An 8,249-nucleotide genomic window follows, 5' to 3' on the forward strand; every position below is an offset into this window, starting at 1 on the left:
TTTGGCGTGTTTAACCGGCCGAAGAAAACCGTCAAAAATGCATGATTTAAGCTTCATATTGAAATCAATGGGAAAGCACGCCGTAAGTGCATACTACTCGTTTTTTTACGCAAACGTACTGAAAAAGCGCATTGTATAAAAAAAAAGTATCAGGGTAATTCTTTGGCACGTAAAACATGGCGAAAACGCTCTTAATTAGCATAGTCAATGGGAGTCCTAATTACGCGCCAAAAAAGCACAGAAAGCACGTACAAAACACATGACGAAAACAGGTAAAAAACGGCTGTATTTTAAAAAGCGCTTTACGAAAACGCTAGCATTTTTTACACGTTTACGCGTCGTTTTTTTTAGCGCCGTGTGAACAATGCTTTATGCCCCTATAGTGCCTTACACACACACACAGTACAATGCCCCATAGTGCCCATCACACAGTATAATGCCCAATAGTGCTTCCCACACAGTATAATGCCCCCATAGTGCCCATCATACAGTATAATGCTCCCATAGCTGTCTCCACATAGTATAATGCCCCCATAGTGCCCATTGCACAGTATAATGTCCCCATAGTGCTCATCACACAACATAATGCCCACATAGTGCTCATCACACAGTATAATGCCCCCATCGTGCCCATTACACAGTATAATGCCCACATATTGGCTCCCCCACACAGTATAGGTCCCCCATAGTGCCTCCCCACACAATATAACACCCCCATAGTGCTCATCACACAGTATAATGCCCCCATTCTCCTTCCTCCTGGATCCACTTTTCGCTTTGGCTTAAAAATCCGCAACACATCGCTATGTGGGAATTTTGCATGTATTTTTTTAAGCCAGTACCAGCAACGGAACTTAAAGGGAATGTGTCGCAAATGATTTTTTTTTTTAAAGTGAGTTACTTATTTTTATTATATTTTTTCAGGTTTTTTTGTGTATTTTTTCTTCTTCCACAATGTAGGAAATATTCAAAACGAAATGATAATTTGGCATGGTTTTCCTATGTTGGCCACCAGAGGGAGCACTTCCAAGAATTACAGCAAGGTGAATAAGGCAAAGTAACCCGACTTACAGCTGCTGTAAATGTGGGAGGGAGACTCACCCCCTCCCTATTTTTGGCTACAAGCCAGTAAAAAGTGTCTTCAAATTGCTAAGCATTGTCAAACTCCATTTTTGAAGAGATTGTACAAATGGTAGCTGGAAGAAGCTATTGGACACATGAAAAGGCACATAACGGAATTGCTGCAGAAGATTTCTGCAGCAATTCCGTTGAAAGTAGCAGACTTGCGGATTTTGCTGCGTTTTTCTCAATGCTGGGAGATGGTGACATCTCCTCTGAAAAGCAATTCAGTCCACTTTCTGCAGCAGGAATTGACATGCTGCAGTCCGAATAATACGCACTGCAGGTGAATTTCTGGTCGGAATTTTTACACAGCGTGTGGATGCGCAATTCCAGACAGAAAATACGCAGCAATTCCGCTACGTGTGGACAAGCCCTAGGACTGATGAAAGTCAAGAGGGAGACTCTGTGGTGAATGATTTTTCAGTTGACAGGTTCACTCGGCGTATATTTGACGCGTTTTATGGCACATTTTACATGCCGAAAAACGCGTAAAAAAACGCTTGATTACACTTTTTATTTACATAAATGTGACAGCACACCGTTAGTGCATACAACGCCCTTTTTTAAAAAACGCGTTGCGTAAATAAAGAAGTGTTAGGTCAATTCTTTGGCACATAAAACGCGCCAAATTTTCCCATAGTCAATGGGAGTCCTAATTATGCACCAAAAAACTAACAAAAAGCGCGCACAAAATGCTTAAAAAAAATACGCGAATAAAGCGTCAAACGTTTGACTAAGCTTCCCACTTACATCAATGAGAAAACGAGCCCTTAGTACATACTACGCTCTTTTTATGCAAGCACCCATTTTTGGTATGCAGGTCCTTTTCCTGTTGTTTTTTTGCGGAACAGTCTCGGCCATTCCATTCATTTGGTCTTTTGAAACATTGGACTGCATACGGAAGCCATCCGTGTGGCGCCCGTGTTTCACGGATCCGTCATTAGCGACCGTACGACGAGCAACGGATGTGTGCATGAGGCCTACAGCGGTAGCAACGCCACATTCAATGCTATTGAACACTATGACAGAGCAGGGAGGTGTGTCAGCTGCGTGAAACTCACTGCATGTCCTATACTTCACCGTTTTTTGCGCATCACGCGCAGCACACGGATGCACTTCCGTGTGCTGCGCGTGATTTGCGCAACAGTTCACGAAATGAAGGGAAAAATAAAACCACCTCCTTCATTTCATTTTCTAAACATCAAAACCGCGTGTCATAAGGATGCCATATGCGCGAAAATCATGCATCCACGTACCAAACACTGAACTGCAACGCGCAAAAAACGCAGCGTTTTTTGCGCGCGCAAAACGCACACGTTTGTGTAAATAAGGCCTCATTGTACAAATACCAGTTCAATACTTGGGATAAAAACTGTTCCCCTGTCACTATACACAACTTCTGCAGTGGGGAAAATACTGGCCAGGCTTCAGGCCACCCTGAGAACAGGTCTACACATACGAGCACATTTTCATACACACCTACAGTTAGGTCCAGAATTATTTGGACAGTGACACAAGTTTTGGCATTTTAGCTGTTTACCAAAACATATTGAATATACAGTTGTATAATCAATATGGGCTTAAAGTGCAGACTCTCGGCTTTAATTTGAGGGTATTCACATCCTAATTTGAGGAAGGGTTTAGGAATTACAGCTCTTTAATATGTAGCTGCCTTTTTTTTCAAGGGACCAAAAATAATTGGACAATTATCTCAAAAGCTATTTAATGGGCTGCATGGGCTATTCCCTCATTAATCCATCATCAATTAAACAGGTAAAAGGTCTGGAGTTGATTCCAGGTGTGACATTTGCATTTGAAAGCTGTTGCTGTGAACCCACAACATGAGGTCGAAGGAGCTGTCAATGCAAGTGAAACAGAGCATCGTTATTCGGAAAAAAATGAAGAAATCCATCAGAGAGATAGCACAAATCTTAGGAGTGGCCAAATCAATAGTTTAGTACATTTTTATTTTTTTTAAAAAGAGCGCACTGGTGATCTTGTGAACTCCAAAAGGCCTGGACGTCCACGGAAGACAACAGCGGTGGATGATCACAGAATCCTTTCCATGGTGAAGAAAAACCCCTTCACAACAACTACCCAAGTGATGAACACTTTCCTGGAAGTAGATGTATCAGTATCTAAGTCTACCATAAAGAGAAGACTTCATGAGAGCAAATACAGAGGGTTCACCACAAGGTGCAAACCATTAATCAGCCTCAAGAATAGAAAGGCCAGATTAGACTTTGCCAAACAACATCTAAAGAAGCCAGCCCAGTTCTGGAACAGCATGAAACTAAGATCAACCTGTACCAGAATGATGGGAGGAAGAAAGTATGGAGAAGGCTTGGAACGGCTCATGATCCAAAGCACACCACATCCTCTGTAAGACATGGTGGAGGCAGTGTGATGGCATGGACATGCATGGCTGCCAACGGCACTGGGTCACTAGTGTTTATTGATGATGTGACTGAAGACAGAAGCAGTCGGATGAATTCTGAAGTGTTCAGGGATATACTTTCTGCTCAGATTCAACCAAATGCAGCACGGTTGATTTGACGTCACTTCACAGTACAGATGGACAATGACCCAAAACATACTGCGAAAGCAACCCAGGAGTTTTTTTAAGGCAAAGAAGTGGAATATTCTGCAATGGCCAAGTCAATCACCAGATCTCACCCGATCGAGCATGATTTCACTTGCTTAAAGGGTTATTCCCAAGTTGACTCAAAAGTTGTTTTTTTTTAGACATTCTAAGCAGGAAATTGATTTTAAAACATTTGCTGTTAAAATGTCTTAAAAATTAATTCCCTAAGTACCTTTTTTTTACTGTAGTTCTAGCAACATCGGGAGAATGTTCGTCTCAAGCGGGCATGGTAAGCCCGGTTCAGACGAACTTACCGTGAATGTCAACACTACACTACACTACACTACACTACACTACATTCACCCCGTTTCGGTAACCAACTTTTCCCTCCTCCACCCTGTCACTACATGTAATTTTTGTAGCCGCCGCACCGGTGCTGCATCAGCACCCGGCGAACAACTAAAAATATATTAAAAAAATAAACTCACCTAAGACGTTCCTACGGAGCTCTGAACGGTCCCATCACTTGCCATCTTCCTTCTACTTGGCGCCGCTCGCATTCATAGTTACAATGCGTTGTGGCGCAGATGACGTAATCATATCAGGCCCACTTGATTACGTCATCTGCGCCCACCGCTCTGTTATTGTGAATGGGAGCAGTAAGAAGAAACGTGACGGGACCGTTCAGCTCTTCGTGGGAACGTCTTAGGTGAGTTTATTTATGTATGTATGTTTGCATGTATGTATGTTGTCATGTATGTACAGTGAAGGAAATAAGTATTTGATCCCTTTGGCAAACAAGACTTAATACTTGGTGCCAAAACCCTTGTTGGCAAGCACAGCAGTCAGACGTTTTTTGTAGTTGATGATGAGGTTTGCACACATGTTAGATGGAATTTTGGCCCACTCCTCTTTGCAGATCATATGTAAATCATTAAGATTTCGAGGCTGTCGCTTGGCAACTCGGATCTTCAGCTCCCTCCATAAGTTTTCGATGGGATTAAGGTCTGGAGACTGGCTAGGCCACTCCATGACCTTAATGTGCTTCTTTTTGAGCCACTCCTTTGTTGCCTTAGCTGTATGGTTCGGGTCATTGTCGTGCTGGAAGACCCAGCCACGAGCCATTTTTAATGTCCTGGTGGAGGGAAGGAGGTTGTCACTCAGGATTTGACGGTACATGGCTCCATCCATTCTCCCATTGATGCGGTGAAGTAGTCCTGTGCCCTTAGCAGAGAAACACCCCCAAAACATAATGTTTCCACCTCCATGCTTGACAGTGGGGACGGTGTTCTTTGGGTCATAGGCAGCATTTCTCTTCCTCCAAAAACGGCGAGTTGAGTTAATGCCAAAGAGCTCAATTTTACTCTCATCTGCACACAGCACCTTCTCCCAATCACTCTCAGAATCATCCAGATGTTCATTTGCAAACTTCAGACGGGCCTGTACATGTGCCTTCTTGAGCAGAGGGACCTTGCGGGCACTGCAGGATTTTAATCCATTACTGCGTAATGTGTTACCAATGGTTTTCTTGGTGACTGTGGTCCCAGCTGCCTTGAGATCATTAACAAGTTCCCCCCGTGTAGTTTTCGGCTGAGCTCTCACCTTCCTCAGGATCAAGGATACCCCACGAGGTGAGATTTTGCATGGAGCCCCAGATCGATGTCGATTGACAGTCATTTTGTATGTCTTCCATTTTCTTACTATTGCACCAACAGTTGTCTCCTTCTCACCCAGCGTCTTACTTATGGTTTTGTAGCCCATTCCAGCCTTGTGCAGGTCTATGATCTTGTCCCTGACATCCTTAGAAAGCTCTTTGGTCTTGCCCATGTTGTAGAGGTTAGAGTCAGACTGATTAATTGAGTCTGTGGACAGGAATCTTTTATACAGGTGACCATGTAAGACAGCTGTCTTTAATACAGGCACCAAGTTGATTTGGAGCGTGTAACTGGTCTGGAGGAGGCTGAACTCTTAATGGTTGGTAGGGGATCAAATACTTATTTCTCTGTGCACAATGCAAATAAATATATATAATTTTGACAATGTGATTTTCTTTTCTTTTTTTAATATAATCTATCTCTCACTGGTAAAATTAACCTAGCCTAAAAATTCTAGACTGTTCATATCTTTGACAGTGGTCAAACTTACAAAATCAGCAAGGGATCAAATACTTATTTCCTTCACTGTATGTGTATATGTGCATGTATGTTTGCATGTATGTTGTCATGTATGTATGTGTATATGTGCATGTATGTTTGCCTGTATGTATGTTTGCATGTATGTATGTTGTCATGTATGTATGTATGTTGTCATGTATGTATGTATGTATGTTTGCATGTATGTTGGCATCAGGGGCGTAACTAGGAAAGACTGGGCCCCATAGCAAACTTTTGACTGGGGCCCCCCCTCCCCTGGGTGTCACACAACCCTCTCCCCCTTGTAGATAGTGCCTTTTTACAGCCCCCCCCCCCTGTAGATAACGCCATACAGTCCCCCCTGTAGATAACGCCATACAGCGCCCCCCCTGTAGATAACGCCATACAGCCCCCCCTGTAGATAACGCCATACAGCCCCCCCTGTAGACTGTATGGCGTTATCTACAGAAGGGGACTGTATGGCGTTATCTACAGGGGGGACTGTATGGCGTTATCTACAGAGGGGGACTGTGTGGCGTTATCTACAGAGGGGGACTGTGTGGCGTTATCTACAGGGGGGACTGTGTGGCATTATCTACAGGGGGGACTGTGTGGCGTTATCTACAGGGGGGACTGTGGCGTTATCTACAGGGGGGACTGTGTGGCGTTATCTACAGGGGGGACTGTGTGGCGTTATCTACAGGGGGGACTGTGTGGCGTTATCTACAGGGGGGACTGTGAGGCGTTATCTACAGGGGGGACTGTGTGGCGTTATCTACAGGGGGGACTGTGTGGCGTTATCTACAGGGGGGACTGTGTGGCGTTATCCACAGGGGGGACTGTGTGGCGTTATCCACAGGGGGGGGACTGTGTGGCGTTATCCACAGGGGGGGACTGTGTGGCGTTATCTACAGGGGGGACTGTGTGGCGTTATCTACAGAGGGGACTGTATGGTGTTATCTACAAGGGGGACTGTGTGGCGTTCCCTACAGGGGAGACTGTGTGGCGTTATCTACAGGGGGGACTGTATCTGGCTGTGTTGTATTTTTATAACCAGCCAGATACAACACAGCAGCAGCAGCCTAGCATTACAAGGGTGGGAAGGTCCACTGTTTTTGGCCCTTCCCAGCCTCATTATACCAGCCTGCGGCCACCCCAGTGCCCGACCATCACAACAGATGGTCGGGTACTGGATCGTACCCAGCTCTTCCCGGCACCCCTGGTGGTGGTGGGTACCGGGGTAATAAAGGGTGGTTAGTGCTAGCCTCTGCAACGGCTAACACAATGTGAACAATCCCAAAACTTATACGCAGCTACACACATATATACACAAACACACAAACAATCCCCCACAGACACAAATTTACACAAACACACATAAACACACAAACACACACACACACACACACACACACACACACACACACACACACACACACACACACACACACACATACATATACACACAAACACATACACTGAAACACACAGATAAACACAAACACACTTACACACACACACACACACACACACACACAGTGAAAAAAACAAAAAAAAAACAAACGGTGAGTATGCAAGCAAATAAGTTTTCATACTTAGAGACAATTGCCTTGATAATATTTCAGACATTGGCAATTGTATCTAAGCATGAAATTTTTTATGATTACATACACTGAACAGATGATGTTTCTCAAAATGTCCACTGTCTGTAATCTTTACACATAATATATACACTATTGCAGGTAGTACCTTCAGTGGACCGCAGACTTCTTCAATCGGTAGGTACAGCAAAATCTGCAACAAAATCAAAAATAAGTTATCCATGTGAACAATCCCAATACTTATACTCAGCTACACACATATATACACAAACACACAAACACATATATATATATATACACAAACGCACACACATATACACAAACACACACACAAACAGACACACACAAAAATATACACACAAACATATACACATACACATATGCACAAAAACAACCAAATATACACATACACACACATAAACACACAAACACATACTCAAACACACACATACACACACAAACATACACAAACACATATACACACCCATATATACACAAACGAACACACATAAACACACAAACACACATATACAGAAAAACACACAAATACACAAACATATACACAAACACATATACACAAACACACCCATATATACACAAACACACACACATAAACACACACTCCCATACACAAAAACACACACGCACAAAGATATATACACCCATATATACACAAACACACACAGAAACATATACACAAACACATATACACAAACACACCCATATATACACAAAGGCACACATAAACACACACACATATACACAAACACACACAGAAACATATACACAAACACATATACACAAACACAC

This window comes from Rhinoderma darwinii, chromosome 1, assembly GCF_050947455.1.
Source record: "Rhinoderma darwinii isolate aRhiDar2 chromosome 1, aRhiDar2.hap1, whole genome shotgun sequence".
Classification (NCBI taxonomy): Eukaryota; Metazoa; Chordata; class Amphibia; order Anura; family Rhinodermatidae; genus Rhinoderma; species Rhinoderma darwinii.